This window comes from Petaurus breviceps, unplaced genomic scaffold (genome assembly GCF_028583685.1).
Source record: "Petaurus breviceps papuanus isolate PSGF00001 unplaced genomic scaffold, PetGlider_PUasm1.0 138, whole genome shotgun sequence".
NCBI lineage: Eukaryota > Metazoa > Chordata > Mammalia > Diprotodontia > Petauridae > Petaurus > Petaurus breviceps.
Genome location: NW_027185694.1, coordinates 25,565,188 through 25,583,037, shown reverse-complemented (window position 1 = coordinate 25,583,037; position 17,850 = coordinate 25,565,188). Strand labels below are relative to the sequence as shown.

The following is a 17,850-nucleotide window of genomic DNA, read 5'->3' as shown; positions in this document are numbered from 1 at the left end:
AGATAGATAGATAGATAGATAGATAGATAGATAGATAGATAGATAGATAGATATCTCACAATGCCCACAGTACCTTGAGTTCTATTTCCATATACCAACTCCCTGCTGGAAATCTTCACCTATAACCCCTGCCGTCACTCCATACTAAACACACAAAATTGAATTCTTCACTTTCCCCCTATCAACTTTCCTTTAGGAATTCCTGATGTCCATCAATACTACTATCCATCTAGTCACTTAGGGCTCAAAATAGTTGTCATCAAGAGCTCTCTGCCTCTTATTTTTCCTTCTTCCCCTCCCAACCAGCCCCAATCACCAGGTAATGTTAGCTCTTCCTTCACAACATCTCTTGTTTCTGAATTCTCCTCTCCATTCTCACTTGCCACCACCCCAATTCCAGGCTTTATAATCTGTCTGGGCTGTTGCAATCACTTCCTTATAGGTCTTCCAGCTAGCCCTTCCTCTACCCTCTAATTCATCCCACATAGCCTGTTTAAGCTATTCCTTCCTTAGTAAAAATGTACAGTTCCAAGCCTTGCTCAGAAATTCAGTGATTCCCCATTGTTTATGTGATCAAGTCCAGACCCCTCTAGCCTGGTATCCAAGATCTAAGATTCACTGGTGCCACTCCAATTTCACAATCTTCTCCTCTACTGCCCTCCAATCCAAATCCTCTGTGCCATCCAACCTGGTCTCTGTATCTATATCCCAAAGCATATGTTTCCATCATCCATACCTTTGTTCACATTATTCTTTGTACCTGGAACTGGAATTCCCTCCCCTTCCTCTCCTTTCCAACTATGGAAATTCTACCGATCCTCAAAGGCCAAGCCCTAATTCTATCTTACCTATAAAGCTTTCTCCCACAGTCTCTCCCTCCAGGTACCATCATCAGTACTACCCATCCATTCATTTAACACCTCTGACCTGTATTGTTAATTCATAGGACCATGAAATTTGAACTTGAAAGGGACCTTGAACATCATCTTCTGGAATCCCTTTATTTTGCAAATGAGGAAACTAAAGCACAGAGAGAAGAAAGGACTTTCTTGGTCATTGTACAAATAATAAGTTGTAGACCTAGAATTTGAACCTAGGTCACCATACTCCAAAACCCTCTATTCATCATGTGTGTTCTGCCTATCCCTATCAGGTCATGAGCTCCTTAAGGACAGTGAGGGTGTCCCTTTCCTATTCCCTGAAGCACTCAGCACCATGTTTGCATGCAGGATCATATTTTATATTTGTTCAACTGAATTTAAAGACTGAGCAGTAAGTCAGGGCTCAGAAAACATCTTTTCTCTCTTGTAAATTCAGTTCAAGTTTCATCATCTCTTTGATTCATTCAACAAACAAGGCCACCTAGTGCAAGCACAAAGCTACAGTGAAAGCAGGATTTTCTCCCTTTCTCATCATTTATTCAACTAGTGCTGAAGTTGGTACTCTTAAATCCATCCTATTTCCTTAGGCTGTCTCCTTAGTTAACATCTCTCTCACTCTGTAATACAAAAATTCTCTTACTTTTTTTTCTCAGCTGCCTGCCCATCTGTTTGACTTGTCTCTTCTCACAGAGTCAAATCTATCTTTGTCTCTCCTTTCCTTCCTTGTCTTTCTTTTCCTCTCTTCTCCCCTCCTTTCCCCTTCTATTCTTCTTTCCTTTTTCCCACTCAAATTAGGGAAAACTAGGAAGGAGTATTTTTTTTCTAGGAAGGCCTTAGAACAATTCCTTGAGGTCTGGTCTAGTTTATTGACCATAGAGGCTAAGTACCATAGGATCACAGATGTTAGAACTAAAAGGAACCTAAGAATAGTCCAATCCAACCCCTTCATTTTGCAGATGAGAAAACTGAGGACCACATCATAGAAATGACTTCCCCATGGCCACCCAGACAGTAAGTAGCAGAGCAGGGATTTGAACCTAGGTCCACTGAGTTCAAATCTAGGCTTCTTTCTACTCTATCATGCACCAGTACCAACCCAAGTTTCTGCTCAGATATTATGGGTTCACAACTACCCTTCTTCTCCTGAGACTCAACATGCTTTCTAAGCACCCCATTCATCCTTATGACAGCTATGTGCTCATAAGCAGGGGCTAGCAGTATCCCTTCCTATCTGACCCCTGAGAAACAATACATAGCCCATGCATATTATTAACAGAGCCTTTTTTCTCATGTGTGAATTAGGGAAAATAGCACTGCCTGACTATCTTGAGGTTGTTGCTGAGGAAAGTGCTTTTATCAGTAAACAAATCTGAGTTGTTTGTTTTCTGATATGGAGTACTCCCAGTGTGGAAAATCCTTCCACATATATACTATGGCAATTGGTCTATAGGTTATAAAGGACTGAAAGAAGTAGGGGTGAAAGGAGGTAGGGAATTGAGACATTAAGATGGTGTCGTAGACAGAGTTCTAGATTTGGAGTCAGGAAGACATGGGCTTAAATACTGACCCACTACCTAGCTGTACAACCCTAGACAAGGCATTTAACATCTCTGAGCCTCAGTGTCATCATCTGCAAAATAAGGTTTGGACTAGATGACCTCTAAGGTTCCTTCCAACTGCAAATTTTGGAATCCATAAGTAGCTTGCCTATGGTCACATAATTAGTTTGTATCAGAGGTAAACCTTGTACTCAGGCTTTTCTAATTCAAAGGCTGAGCCACACACTACCTCTAATGAGTTATTAACATTATGATTATTACAAATAACATGCCAGCATCACATACATTGAACTTAAAGAGAGGAAGAGCATTTTCCCTGATCTATGAGCTCTGGAATTTAGCTATGATGTTCCTGGGAGTTGTGGCCAAATGGAAAATGAAATACAAAAGCTCACTGAAGAAAATAATTCCTTAAAAATTAAAATTGAAGAAATAGAAACTAATGGTGCTATGAGACATCAAGATATCAAACAAAAGTCAAAAAAGTAAAAAAAAATAGAAGAAAATATGAAATTTCTCACTGGAAAAATAACTGACCTAGAAAATAGATCCAGGAGAAATAAGATAAGAATTATTAGACTACCTGAAAGCCATGATCAAAAAAAAAAAAGAAAGAAAGAAAAAAAGCCTGGACAACATCTTTCAAGAAATTATCAAAGAAAAAATTAGAACCAGAGGGCAAAATAGAAATTGAAAGAATACACTGATCACCACCTGGAACAGATCCCAAAATCAAAACTCTGGAACATCATAGCCAAATTCCAGAACTCATAGATCAAGGAGAAAGTATTGCAAGCAGCCAAAAAGAAATAATTCAAATATTGTGGATCTACAGTCAGGATTAATCAGGATTTGGCAGTTTCAACATTAATGAACATTTAATGAGATAAAGGGCTTTCAACATTTCTAATTAAAAACCAGAACTGAATAAAAAAATTGACTTCCTAAAAGAAGACTCCAAGGGAAACATAAAAAGGTAAGAAAGGAACAAGGAAGAGAAAACATAAGAAATTCAATAAGGTTAAACTATTTATATTTCTATATGGCAAGATAATATTTGTAACTTTACAACTTTATTACTATAAGAGCATTTAGAAGGTGTATATGTAGATAGAAGATATAGATATAAGGTGACTTTGATCAGATGGTACCCCCAAAATATAAATAATGGGGTGAGAAAGAAAATTGTGCTGGAAGAAGGAGGGGGAGATTGAATGGGATAAATTATCCCACATAAAAGATATAATGGAAGGGAAGCCTGGGGGCAGGGAATGATGGGCAAAACTTAAACCTAACTCCCATCAAAATTGGTTCAAAGAGGTAATAACATAGACACTCAAATCTCTCTTATACTATAAGGAAGTAAAAAGGGATGGGAATAATAAAGGGGGGAAAGGGGACTGATAAAAGGGAGGATATATTAATGAAGAGGTGATCAGAAAGAAAACACAGGGAGGGAAAGGAAGGAGTCTGGGAGTGCAGGGGACAAGTGAAAAAATAGCATGGAGGGAAATACACAGTTAGTTACCATAACTATAAATGTGAATGAGATGAACTCATTAATAAAACAAAAGCAGCTAGCAGAATAGATTAAAAACCAGAATCCTACAACATGTTGTTTTAAAGAAACATTTTTGAAGCAGAGAGGTACACACAGGGTAAAGGTAAGGGGGTGGAGCAGAATCTATTGTGCTTCAACTTGTTTGTTATTGTTTGTCCTTCATTCTGGAAGAGGACCATGGCATCAGGAAGGTGATGCCATGCCCTGCAAGCAAATTGGATTTAAGTGAGAGAGAACTGTGCCAAGTCACTAGCCTTACTTTCTTCTCCAGAGCTATCTCAGTCCAACAGCAAGATATAAATCAGAGCAACTGGCAATGGCCCTAGATTCAGTGGGAGACCTCGGCCTTTTTAAGCTAAGGTCTTTCCCAGGTCTCAGTTTGACTGAGGCAATACCCATTCAGTGATTAAGGCTAGGTTAGAAATGAGACAAAGAATGGCCTCTTTTACCTAGTCAAAAAAATAATAATAATCAAGCTGAGAGGGGAAAACCCTCCAAGTTTCTGGCCAAAACAGAAACAATTATTATTTACATTCACTCTGAGCTAGCAACATGACCACTAAATGGGGCTTGAGCTGGGACTATTATTGGTCAACCACAAGAGAATGGTCTTTAAGAAAGAAATCTAGCCCATAAATTTAAACATATATTTTGAGGTTTCAGAGATCAAAATTTACATTCCTTTGGGCAGAGCACCCACAGGAAAGGGTATGATACCCTTTGTGGACAGAGGAAGGAGAAAAGGGAAAGGGAAAAGGGAAAGGAAGGGAAGTTAAGGGGAAAGGAAGGGGAAAGGAAAAAGAAAGGAAGGAGCTTCATTGCTCAACTGGAACTGGCCAGTTGGGTACCCAGTGGGGGAGGCCATACTACTCACAGGTTGTTGTTTATCCTGAATTCTTGAAAAGGATCATGGCATCAGGAAGGTGACATATTTCAGCTAAAGCAAAGAAAGCAGAGGTAGCAATCACAACTTTAGACAAAGCAAAAGTTGACCTAATCAAAAGAGATAAAAAGGGAACAATATCTTGCTGAAAGACAATTAAGTTATAATACACAATAATAATATATTATATAATACTAAACACATATGTACCAAATGGTATAGCATCTAAATTTTTGAAGATGTTGAATGAGTGACAGGAAGAAATGGATAATAAAATTATACTAATTGGGAACCTCAACTTTCCCCTCTTAGATCTAAATAAATCTAACCAAAAAATAAACAAGAAAGAAGTTTAAAGAGGTGAATAAAATTCTGGAAAAAATAAACATGATAGACCTCTAGAGAAAAATGAATGGGAATAGAAAGGAATATACCCTTTTCTCAGCAGTACATAGCACCTACACAAAAATAAACCATGTATTAGTACATAAAAACCTTACAACCAAATACAGAAAAAGCAGATATAGTAAATGCATCCTTTTCAGATCATAATGTAATAAAAATTACATCCAATATTGGACAATGGAAACCAAAAGTAAAAATTAATTGGAAATTAAATAATCTAATCTTAAAAAGCAAGTGGGTCAAAGAACAAATCATAGACACAATCGATAATTTCATTAAAGAAAATTACAACAATGAAACAAAATACCAAAAATCATGGGATGCAGCCAAAGTGTTACTTAGGGAAAAATTTTTATGTCTAATTTTTTGCATCAATAAAATAGAGGAAAAGCAGATCAATGAATTGGACATGCAACTAAAAAAACTAGAAAAAGAACAAACTAAAAATCCCCAATTAAGCATCAAATTGAAAATCCTTAAAATCAAAGGAGACATTAATAAAATTGAAAGTAAAAATAATTATTCAACTAATAAATAAAACTTGAAGCTGGTTTTATAGAAAAACCAATAAAATAGATAAATCATTAGTTAATTTGAGAAAACCAAATCACTAGTATCAAAAATGAAAGAGGTGAACTCATCACCAATGAAGAGTAAATAAGACAATTGTTAGGAGTTATTTTGCCCAATTATATGAAAATAAATTTGACAATATAAATTAAATAGATGAATATCTACAAAAATGTTAATTAGCCAGATTAACAGAAGAAGAAACAAAATACTCAAATAACCCAATAGTAGAAAAACAAATTAAACAAGTCATCAATGAACTTCCTAAGAAAAAAATTCCCAGGACGAGATGGATTCACTAGTGAATTCTACCAAACATGCAAAGAACACTTAATTACAGTACTATATAAATTATTTGGAAAAATTGATGAAGGAGTCCTACCAAATTCCTTTTACAACACAAATATGGTGCTTATACCCAAACCAGTAAGAGCCAAAACAGAGAAAGAAAATTATAGACCAATTTCCCTAATGAATATTGATGCAAAATTTTAAATAAAATATGAGAAAAGAGATTATAGCAATATATCATAAGGATCATACATTATGATTTATACATGAATGTAGGGGTGGTTCAATATTAGGAAAACTATCGAAATAACTGTATAAAAAACAAAACCAACTGAAATCATATCATTATCACAATAGATGCAGAAAAAGCCTTAAATAAAATACACCTATTCCTATTTAAAACACCAGAGAACACAGGAATAAATAGAGCTTATCTTTATAAATGATAAGCAATATTTATCTAAAATCATTAGCAAGCATTATCTGTAATGGAGATAAGCTAGGAACTTATCAACAGATGGACGAAACAAGGATGCCCATTACCGCATCTATTATTTAATATTGTACTAGAAATATTAGCTATAGCAATATGAGAAGAAAAAAGAAATGAAAAGAATTAAAACAGGCAATGAGAAAACACAATTATAACTCTTTGCAGATGATATGATGTTATATTTAGAATATCCTAGAGAATCAACTAAAAAAGTCTTGAAATTACTAACAATTTTAGCAAATTTGCAGGATACAAAATAAACACACATAAATCATCAGCATTTCTATATATTACCAACAAAATCCAGCAGCAAGATATAGAAATAGAATTTTCATCTAAAATAACTGTAGACAACATAAAATACTTGGGTGTCTACCTGCCAAGACAAACCCAGGAACTATATGAACACAAGAATAAAACATTTTTCACACAAATAAAGTCATATTCAAATAATTGGAAAAATATTAATTGTTCATGGAGTAGGCTGAGCCAATATAATAAAAATGACAATCCTACCTAAATTAATCTATTTATTCAGTGGCATACCAATCAAACTATCAAAAAACTATTTTATAGAGCTAGAAAAAATGATAACAAAGTTCATCTGTAAGAACAAAAACTGAAGGATATCAAGAGAAATTAAAATGAAATGTGAAAGGTGGTCTAGCCTTACCAAACCTGAAACTATATTATAAAGTGGTAATTGTCAAAATAACCTAGTACTGGCTAAGAAATACAGTGGCAGATCAATGGAATAGATTAGCTACAAATTACATTATAGTAAATGATCACAGTAATCTAGTATATGATAAACCCAAAGATCCAAGTTTTTGGAACAAAAACTCATTATTTGACAAAATCTGCTGGGAAAACCGGAAAAGAGAATGGCCTAAACTAGGTATAGATCAGGAGTGGGGAACCAGTGGCCTTGAGGTCACATGTGACCCCATAGGCCCTCAAGGCCACTGGTTCTCCACCCCTGGTATAGACCAACAACTCACATAACATATCAAGATAAGGTCAAAATGGGTATATGACTTACACATAAAGGGTGATACCATAAGCAAATTAAGAGAGCATGGAATAGTTTATCTGTCAGATTTATGGATAAGGGAATAATTTAGGGCCAAAAAAGATAAAGAGAGCATTACAAAATGTAAAATAAAACATTTTGATTATGTAAAAATTTATATTTTTGCACAAACAAAACAAATGCAGCCAAAATTATGAGGAAAGTAAAAAACTGGGGAAATTTTTCAACAAGTATTTCTAATAAAGACCTCATTTCTCAAATATATGGAAACTAAGTTAAAATTTATAAAAATACAAGTCATTCCCCAATTGATAAATGGTCAAAGGATGTGAACAGACAGTTTTCAGAAGAAGAAATAAAAGTTATCATTAGTCATATAAAAATGTTCTAAATTATTATTGATCAGGTAAATGCAAATTACAACTCTGAGGTATCACCTCATATCTATCAGAGTGGCTAATATTTAAAAAAAGGAAAATGTTAAATATTGGAGGGGATGTGGGGAAATTGAGACAATAATGCACTGTTGGTGAAGTTGTGAACTGATCCAACCATTCTGGAGAGCATTTGGAACTGTTCCCAAAAGGCTATAAAACTGTGCATCCAAACTTTGATCAAACTTTTATCCAGCAATAACACTGCTAGGTCTCTATTCTGAAGACATCCAAAAAGAGGGAAAAGGGACCTATGTGTACAAAAATACTTAGAGTAACTCTTTTTGTGGTGGCTAAGAATTGGAAATTAAAGGGGTGCCAATCAATATGATTGTAATAGAATATTATTGCTCTATATAGAAATGACAAGCAGGATGATTTCAGATAAATCTGGACTTACATGAACTGATGCATAGTGAAGTGAACAGAACCAGGAGGACATTGTACACAGTAACAGCAATATTGTTTGATGAAGAACTGTGAATGAGTTAGCTATTCTCATCAATACAATAATCCAAGACAATCCCAAAAGACTAATGTTGAAGCATACTATTCACCTCCAGAGAAAGAACTGATATTGATTGAATACAGACTGAAGCATGCTATTTTTCACTTTCTTTAATTTTCTTTCTTTTGAGTCGTCTTCTACAAAATGAATAATATGGAAATGTTTTACATAATTGCACATGTATAACCTATATCTGATTATTTACCATGGGGAGAGGGATAAAATTTGGAACTAAAACTTTAAACAAAAATGCTTAAAAATTGGGGAAAATAAGAATAAAGACAACAGAAAGCCTAACAACACATGCTGAGAAAGCCTAAACACTGTTTTTTCTGAGAATTCATGGTAAAGAGTGATGATAATCATTGTTCACAATTACATCTCTCCTCAGCAGTCTGATAAATACATCTCTGGCACTTCAGAATGGTCCAAATGAGAAATTCTAGTCAGGTAAAAATCGACCCATGCTAATAATTCCGAACTGCCAGCCTCACCAACAAACACTGGAAGCACAGAGCAATGCTTCTATCATAGGCAGGTGCCAGCAGTAGGAAACTATTTAGTACATGGGCAAGCAGCAAGTGCCCACTACATACATCACTACTGAGCCCTGTGGGGTACACCAAAGAGATCTAGGACACCATACTTGCCCCTGTCCTAAGAGAGTTTGCAAAAGAGCTAGATAAACAACAAATTAGAAAGACCATAATAATACAAAATAACATATGCCTTAAGCCCCCAAACGAGATGATAAATCAACAAATCAACTGGTTGAGACTACTGGCAAGACACAGAGGAGGCTCCAAGTGAGAAGAGCAGAAAGAGAGGGGATAAGGGAAGGTCAGGATTAGAAAAGTCAGGGGATTGATCGGGATAGATGGAAAATGGATAGAGAAGGATGGGAGAGAGGAGAGAGAATGAAGAAAGAGTGTGGAAAGAATAGGAAGGAAAAGAGGAGGGAGGAAAAAGAAGAGATAGAAAAGGGATGCAGAAATGGAGGAAAAGGGATGGGGAAGGTGACAGAGGGATGGATGCAAGAACAAAGAAGAACATGGAGAGAAGAAGGGATGGAAGAAGAGGGAGAAAAGAAGGGAAGTAAAGGACTCAAAAGGGAGAAAAAGGTGAGAGAGAAAAGGGAGAAGAGGACCAGGCAAAGAAGGAGAGGAAGGCAGAGGAAAGAGAGAAGGAGGGTAGGAGAAGAGAAAGAGTTAGAAGGAGGAGAGGGAAAGAGAAGAGGAGATAAAAGGAAGGAAAAGGAATATAGAATATTATAGTAGAAAAAAACACTGAAGTGGCAGTCAGGAGACCTGATGTCTAGCTTCTCTGGAGGCCTTGGGTAATTCCTTTCCTCCTCTCTAACCCTCCTTGGTGGCCTTTTCTATAAAAAGGAAAAGATCTCTGAAACATATTCTCTATCATGGTCATTCTATTCCATGCTATCAAAATCTCACCTTTAAACCTATACTGGTTCTCTAGCTAATATTCAACGAGTTAGAAGTGAAACTCATTTTCAATCCAGCTTGCCAAACCCTTATTAAGTGTATGCTGCGTGGGTGTGGGCAGGTAGGGGTAGGAAGAAAGGAGAAAGGAGGCTGGCCTGTGCTTTCATAGAGTCAACAGAAGCATGCAACAAACACACTCAAAAGGTATAATATAAAATGAAATTATATTATGCCATTAATCCATAATGTAGATAATCCTCTTTTCACAGGATTTAGAACTAGAAGGAACCTCTGAGATCATCTAGTCCAACCTCTTCCACTTGTCATTTTACAGGTGAAGAAACCTCAGGAAAAAAAAGAAAAAAAAACAGATTTGTCCAAAATTAGCCAGACAGTGAATAGCAGTGTTGGCATTTGAACTCTGGTCCTCAGACCCTCCCGCCCATCGGCTGCACCATCTTTATGTATCCCCATAGAATTATAGACCCCTGTGCAGATTCCTCATAACCTCTTCCAGTCTCCCTCCTCTACCTCAAAATACCCTCAGTCTTCCTGCTAGCTGGCTAGCTTAACACTGTTCACAGGCAAGAGCACGTCTCAGGGAGATGGAAATGAAGCAAATCCAGGAAAGGAGCTTTTAGCAGCAAGATCTCAAGTTAGAGCCCCCAGCCTCCAGCCCTCAGCATGTCTGTCTCTGTGTCTCTCTCTGTCTCTCTGTGTCTCTCTCTGTCTTTCTGTCTCTGTCTGTCTCCCTCTCTCTGTCTGTCTGTCTCTCTCTCTGTCTCTCCCCCCTCTCCCCCTCTTCTCTCTTCCGCTCTTGTCTGTCTCTGTCTCTCTGTTTCTGTCTGTCTGTCTGTCTCTCTCTCTCTCCCTACCCCCCTTTAACTTTGTACCCTTCTAGAATCCCGCACACAAATCCTCTTTCGTCTTCAGTTTTGCTCCTGCCCTCATGCCTGTCCCCTCTCCAAGAAAATTCCCCCCTCATTAGAGTTGCAATCACTTCCAACACTGGCCCCAAAACTCGCCCCCACCCGTTTGCCTTGGTGTCCTTTAAAACCACCTGCTCCACACGCAAAAGGCGCAGGTGGATGGGGGTATTGGGGACGGGTATGGGTGGGAGGCGTTGTGAAGTGGAGTTGGAAAAGGGAAAGCACATTCTTCCAACACCCTTAGCTTGGGCTTCCAGAGCGGTAAACAATCAATATTTTTCTTACTTCCAAAAAAGTTCAGGTGAACTCCCTATATATCTTAGATGGCCTCTCCAGATACTGGAAGATGGAGATGACTGGAGCAAGCTGTCACAGCTCTGGGAACTAGGCTTCAAACCCTGGGCTTTGCCCCCCCTAGGAAAACACAGAGACAGGAAGGCTTGGCCAGGAGCCAGGCTAATAAAACATTGAAAGGGGAATGGAAATAGAAAAAGGGGAAAGAAAAGAGGAGGAAGAAAGAGCAAGAAAGGAGGAAAGGGGATCCAGGGAGACAAGGGGGCTGGAGGAAAGAGACAGAATGGTAACAGGAGAAGCAGAGGCAGAAGGATATGTAAAGAGACCCAAAGGGACGCGGGAGGAACGTGGGTGAGGTATGCAAAGGGATTGAGAGGCAAACAGTTCACCTTAGAAAGAGAGGTTGAATGATGAGTAGTTCAGGCTGTCAGCAAGGATCCAAAGCACTTGCCTGAACTTGCCGGCCAGTCGCTGTCCCCGAGGGAATGGTGCTTTAGTGGCCCCTGGGCTGGACTGGGTGCTCCAGAGCTCTGCAGGCTCCAGGATTCCTGGGTCCACAGGCAGATGGCAAGGTGTCGAGGCTGGCGCTCCCCTCGCAGCTGCAGGGTTAGGCTAGCTGAGTTCTGCTCTGGAGACTCCTGGTTCTCTCGGTTTATAACGGAGATGTGTTGGGAGAGAAGGAGGGTACAGGGGGAGAACAAAAAGGGGGGAGAGACTGGGGGAGGGAGCTAAGGCAGCTCCTTTTCAGGAAGCGTGGCTCCTAGTGGCGTGTGCGCCGCAGCGCTGCCTTTGGGAAGGGGGTGGGGGGAATTAGAATGGACTGATGGCCTGTGGCTCTGGTGGCAGAGGGTGGGCTCTGGGAACAGCTCCGGAACCTACCCTCCCCACCACTCAACACCCCCCTGGCCAGGGTGCTATCCTGCCTCACTCAAATCAAGCCACCTCCTGTTGCGCCTACACCTGCTTTCTCATCTCCACACCCGAGCAGGTATGTATGCCTATGTATGTATGCCTACAAGCGCGCGCGCGCACACACACACATACACACACACACGCGCCCACACACACACACATAACCCCCCCACACACACTCACTCACAGGCAGGCTGGGTTCCCTAGAGGGGACTAGCCGTGCCTGCAGAGCTGTCTAAGAGAGCTTGTAGAGTTGGCTGAACCTTGCTCTTGCTCTGGCTCTGGCTCTGGATGAAAAGCTAAGCGTACAAGGCAACCCTAAACAGGCATGTGATGTTAGGCTAATGGTGTGGTGTGGACACACTTTCTTTCACACATGCCACCACCATAACATTACCGCAGGCACCAATTTCCAGGCACATCTGTGTACCCTGAAGTAGCTCTTCAATTCACACTCATCCCGCTTGGACAAACATTTACACATTCTCATGAGCACCCACTCCCAGACTTTCAGGCATACAGATGCTCTCCCTAGTGGTGTCTTGGGTGGTGAAGGAGGTGGCTAGAAAGAAGGGGATGATTACACTCTGTAACTGACCCTTACATGCACACGTGTGATCTCACACACTCATAGATGAACACCATTTTAAACACACACTTATAAGTGCACACAGACACATTCTCTTAGAGATTCGACTAGGCACATTCACAAACACACCTCACACCAACACATTCATACTGACATACTCATATTTGCACATATATGTATGCAGTTAGTCCACACGTATTTCTTTTTGGTTTTGGGTATTTTGTTTTTGGGGGTGTTTTTGCTTTTTGGAGGGGAAAAGGTAGGGCAATTGGAGTTAAGTGACTTGCCCAAGGTCACACAGCTAATTTTGTGTTAAGTGTCTGAGGCCACATTTGAACTCAGGTCTTCCTGACTCCAGGGCTGTGCTCTATTCACTGTGCCACCTAGCCACCCCATCCACAAGTATTTCTTAAGCTGTTAAATAATTTCTTACTATATGCCCAACATAAAATTAAGCTGTGGATACAATGACACAAATAGGGAGCTTGTGTTCTAATGAGACAGACAACCTGTAAATAACAAAGTACATACAAAAGAAATACAAAACAGCTAGAATGAATCTAAGACTGGAAGGTGTTGGCACCCGGGTGGACTAGGAAAGGTGTCCTGCAGAAAATGGGATTTGAACTGAGTCTTGCAGGAAGTCAGGGCAACTTGGAGGAGGAGGTGAGGAGGCATGAAGGACAAATGCACAGAGAAGGGGGCTGAACTATCATGTGTATCACACAAAGTACACCAATGGAAATGGTTTATTCATGCAGGAAAGCAAAGTGTAAAAATACTGAAAATGGATGAAGGGGCCAGGTTATAAAGAGCCCCAGGTGCCAAACACAAACTCCAATACAAACATCTAAGCTTATAAAACATGGCCTCGAGGCCTAGAAGGAGAAAAGAATCTAGAGTGAATGGGAAACTACTGTCTACTTCTCCCTGGAGTCTCAAGTGGTTCTGCTAGACTGGGACTGCTGGCTCCCTGCCCCCTTCACCCTGCCCCAGGAAGGGGTCAGTTCTATTGGTCAGTTTTATTTCTCCCTTAATACCTTCTCTCCAGTGGGCTTGGGGAAAACTCAATCCTACATTTAACACAGTCAGGAAAAAGCCTATGGGTAAGGCATCATCTCATTCATTCATCACATCATAGGGTCATAGATTTAGAGGGCATTTAATTCAATCTCTTCAATTCACATGTAGCCTACATAAATTCTCAGGGTCCTTATATGAATTTATACTTTGACTGGCAGGTCAGGTCCCCATACTAAGGCTATATATCCCCCTTAAAGGTCATCCCTAAGGGATGGGGAGATATTTTTATGCTATTCTGGTGTGTTCCCACAAAATATAAATGACCAGTGGCAGTTAATATTTCCTTAATATTATTGATATCATTGGTTAACCCAAATCAACTTTTACAAAGTGATATTTACTGAGAAGATAAAGCAAGAACCTAAGTACAAAAGCATCCCCCAAACTGGGAATTCACTCTCCAGCTTCTATTACTTCAGTCTCTGGGTTGAGTGAGCTCAAACTTACTAAAGTAATTGCTACAAAGCAGTCACCTCACCAAGTTCACTTCCAAATGTAGCCTGGCCACCAAATGAGTCATTCCTTTCCTGTAGGACCCAATGTCTGGGTTACTGGGTTGATGTTCTGCTGGTTGTGTCATGCAGGCACTTTCCCCAGAGCTACAACAGTGCCCCTTACTCAGCTGCAGGCGAACTTTGGTACAGATTTCTACCCAGAATCTCTGTTCCCCCACCATTTTAAAATCTCACAAGGCCCTGTATCAAGAAAAAAAGATACAAAAATATGGTACCATACCAGACACAGGCTTTTCTGGGAGGCTATGAACCCTTGGGACAGTCTAGTGGAGAGAAGAGGATCCTAGTCCCCATTGGTCCTCCAGAGCTCAGAATTGTCCTTATATCTTGTGACCAGATGAAAGAAAAGGGAATTTCTCCAATAGACCTTTTGTATGCATTCCCAATTAGTTCTGGCTCAGCAACCAACCAAGGTATTTTCTTCATTATTCAGTAAACAGACCAGAAGCAGTCACAGAACATTTACATGTTCTTGGGCCCCTCCATTCCACATCATCACAAATTTTAAGGAACAGGCTCACCTATGTTTTACATGTTTTCACATGTATAATTGATATCCTATTTCTTATCTTCTCGGTGGGTGTAGGATGATATGGGAGGGAGGAGAGAATTTGAACATAAAAATTTTTTTAAATATAAAATGTTGAAAATAAATAATAATTTTAATTAAAAAAAGAAATAAGTTCAGTAAATATCAGTGTGGTACATTATGATCTCAGGACTGGGCTCTTGGTAGCTAGTACTCCCTCCATTACATACAGATGGGAAAACTAAGGCCTTCATCTACAGAACTGAAGCAACTTGGCTTTCGCCCAAGTGAAAGGGGATAGTTGGAGAGGCAAGGTGTGAACCTCGGTCCATTGCCTCCAAGGTAATTTTTCTTTCTTCTGTTATCTTCCTGCCTCTCAAACATACACATGTAAGTATATAGAAATATATTTAAAATAAATATAAAGTAGTTTCAGGGCCTGAATAGGCATGACTAGAGCCATGGGGGAATCAATATAGCTAACTAAAGAGATAGATAGATAGAAATATGGATACACAGATGGAATACATTTGCTTGTCTATCAAAGTTAATTTGTACATTTACTACTTAAAACTTCTAATACCTAATAAAATGGTAACATGGTGAAAAGAATACCTAAGGGAGAGATGATTGCTATATTCAAATATTTAAAGAGCTATAAAGTAGGATAAAAAGGAAATGGCAAAAAAAACTCCAGTATCTTTGCCAAAAAAAAAAATCAACCGTATGGAGTTGTGACTCTTCAGACACAACTGGACAACCACAACAAAGGAGAAGAAGGATTAGATTTGTTCTTCTTGGCCCTGGGAGGCAGAACTAAAAGCCATGTTTATAGTTTACAAAGAGGTAGATTTGGGTTTGAAGTCTAGAAAAAAGATTTAATAATTAGTGCTATTTCAAAGTCAAGTGAGCCACCCCCAGAGACAGAGAGTTGTCTGCTCATGGAAGGCTCCAAACCAAAGCTACAGGATGGCCACTTGTCAGGCATACTGTAAAGGGGGCTACTGTTCAGCTACCAATTGGACTTTTGTTACTGTTTGTTATTGCTGCTGTTCAATTGTTTCAGTCATATCTGACTCTGTGGCCCATTTGGGGTTTTCTTGGCAAAGATACTGGATTAGTTTGCCATTTTCTTCTCTAGCTCATTTTACAAATGAGGAAACTAAGACAAACGGTTAAGTGACATGCCCAGGGTCACAGAGCTGTTAAATATCTGAGGCTGGATTTGAACTCAGGAAGATGAGTCTTCCTGCTTCCAGGTTGGGCACTCTAGCTGCCCCACCAATTTGGGTTAGAATGCTTCAGATGTTTTTTTCTACTCTGTTATTCATTGAACACTTAGGATGCCATCTTGCTTAATGAGTCTTTCACTGCAGGGAGTTGAGTAGTCCACCTTTGTTGCTTTGCAATCAGAGTATAATACTCTAAAATTTTCAAAAATCACCATTGTTTAACTCTTCTAACTTCAAGTTTTGAAATTCAGGCAGTAATGAGCACTAACTCTTTTCAAAAGAATCTTCACATTCCTTCTCTGTGATCACTTCCTCCTGACCAAGATGACAATGTCTCAACTTGTATTGACAACCACTAGGCAAAGCCCTATGACTATGAACCATAACTGAACATCTCTTATACACAGAGCTAAGTACTTGGTGAAGGAAGAGTGGGAGGGAGGAGACAGAAGAATAACCACCTCTTATATTTACACAGCTCTCTAGGTATATTTACAAAATGTGTTCCTATCCCTGGAGTTATATTGCAGGATTATGTGGAAGGAAGTACAAAATGTGGGGAGGGGAGGGGAGGAACAATATCAGAAATTCTGTTTCCCACCCATTCTACTACTAGGAAAATCACTTGATTTGGCCTGGAAAGAACAGTGTATTTAGAATGAGAAGTCCTAAGTTTTAATACTGTTCCTATTACTACTTACATGACCTTGGACAAGTTAATTCACACTCTAGAATACAATTTCCTCACCTATAAAATGAGACATTTGAGTCTGAGGTCTCCTACAGTTCTAAATGTTATGCCTGTATCACTCTGCGTAGTGATAAGCATTCACTGAGTCCTCTACCACATCAAAGGTAGAGGCTGGTCCTCAGAAACATCCCAGAGTGACTGAGAGGCAATGATGGGTAGTGGAAAGGGAGCTGGAATAGGAGCCGGGAGTTCTAGCTCTTACTGTATCTATCACTAACTAGAAAAATCTGACCTTAGCTACTTCTCTTCTCAGATACTGCTTCCCCATTTATAAAATTGGAATAATACTCCCTGCTATGCTTCCTTCACAGTGATTCTATGACCATGAAACAGGCTTTAAAGTCCTGAGAAAGTAACTATTAATATCAAAAGGCAACTTCCCTGATATTAAGAAGTTTATACCTAGTAAGGAATTTAGAGGGGCAGCTAGGTGGCAGAGTGGATGAAGTTCTGGGAAGGAAGACTCATCTTCCCGAGTTCAAATCTAGACTCAGACACTTGTTGGTTGTGTGACCCTGGGCAAGTCACTTAACCCTATTTGCCTCAGGTAAAAATGAGCTTGAGAAAGAAATTGCAAGCCATTCCAATATCTTTGCCAAGAAAACCCCAAAATGGGGTCATAAAGAGTCAGACACGACTGAAACAAGTGAACAACAACACATTTAATAGAGAATTGCCCTGCACAGACACAGCCTAACTGTAGATTAGTCTATTTCCAAGGAACAGAGAGGAGGAAGCTGGAGAGAATCTCCCAGAGGTCTGAGTGGTGCCAGGAAGAGCAGCAAAGATAAAACTAAAGAACAAAGGGAGAACCATGGGCTGCCTCTCAGTTCCCACTCCTGCCACCCTGGTATAGGCCTACTTTGCCATCTATCCATATGTACTATTGGAATAGCCTCACTGGTCTCGCTGCCTCCAGTCTCTCATTCCATTCTTCACACTCCTGTTAGAACAAT

At 39.4% G+C, this 17,850-nt stretch overlaps 1 protein-coding gene across 3 annotated transcripts in view; it reads right to left on the bottom strand.

The window, feature by feature from the left end:
* Positions 1 to 12,128, bottom strand: part of SSTR5 (somatostatin receptor 5) — a 27,584-nt gene extending 15,456 nt beyond the window's left edge. The window contains exons 1-2 of one of the 3 annotated variants that reach the window (XM_069108633.1): positions 11,673 to 12,128; positions 4,876 to 4,938 (exon numbers count right to left, since the gene is read on the bottom strand). The gene's annotated coding sequence lies outside the window, so the exon portion shown is untranslated. The remainder of the gene's footprint in view (positions 1 to 4,875; positions 4,939 to 11,672) is intronic. The other 2 variants (XM_069108625.1, XM_069108635.1) reach the window with 2 other exon arrangements.
* Positions 12,129 to 17,850: the final 5,722 nt, after the last annotated feature.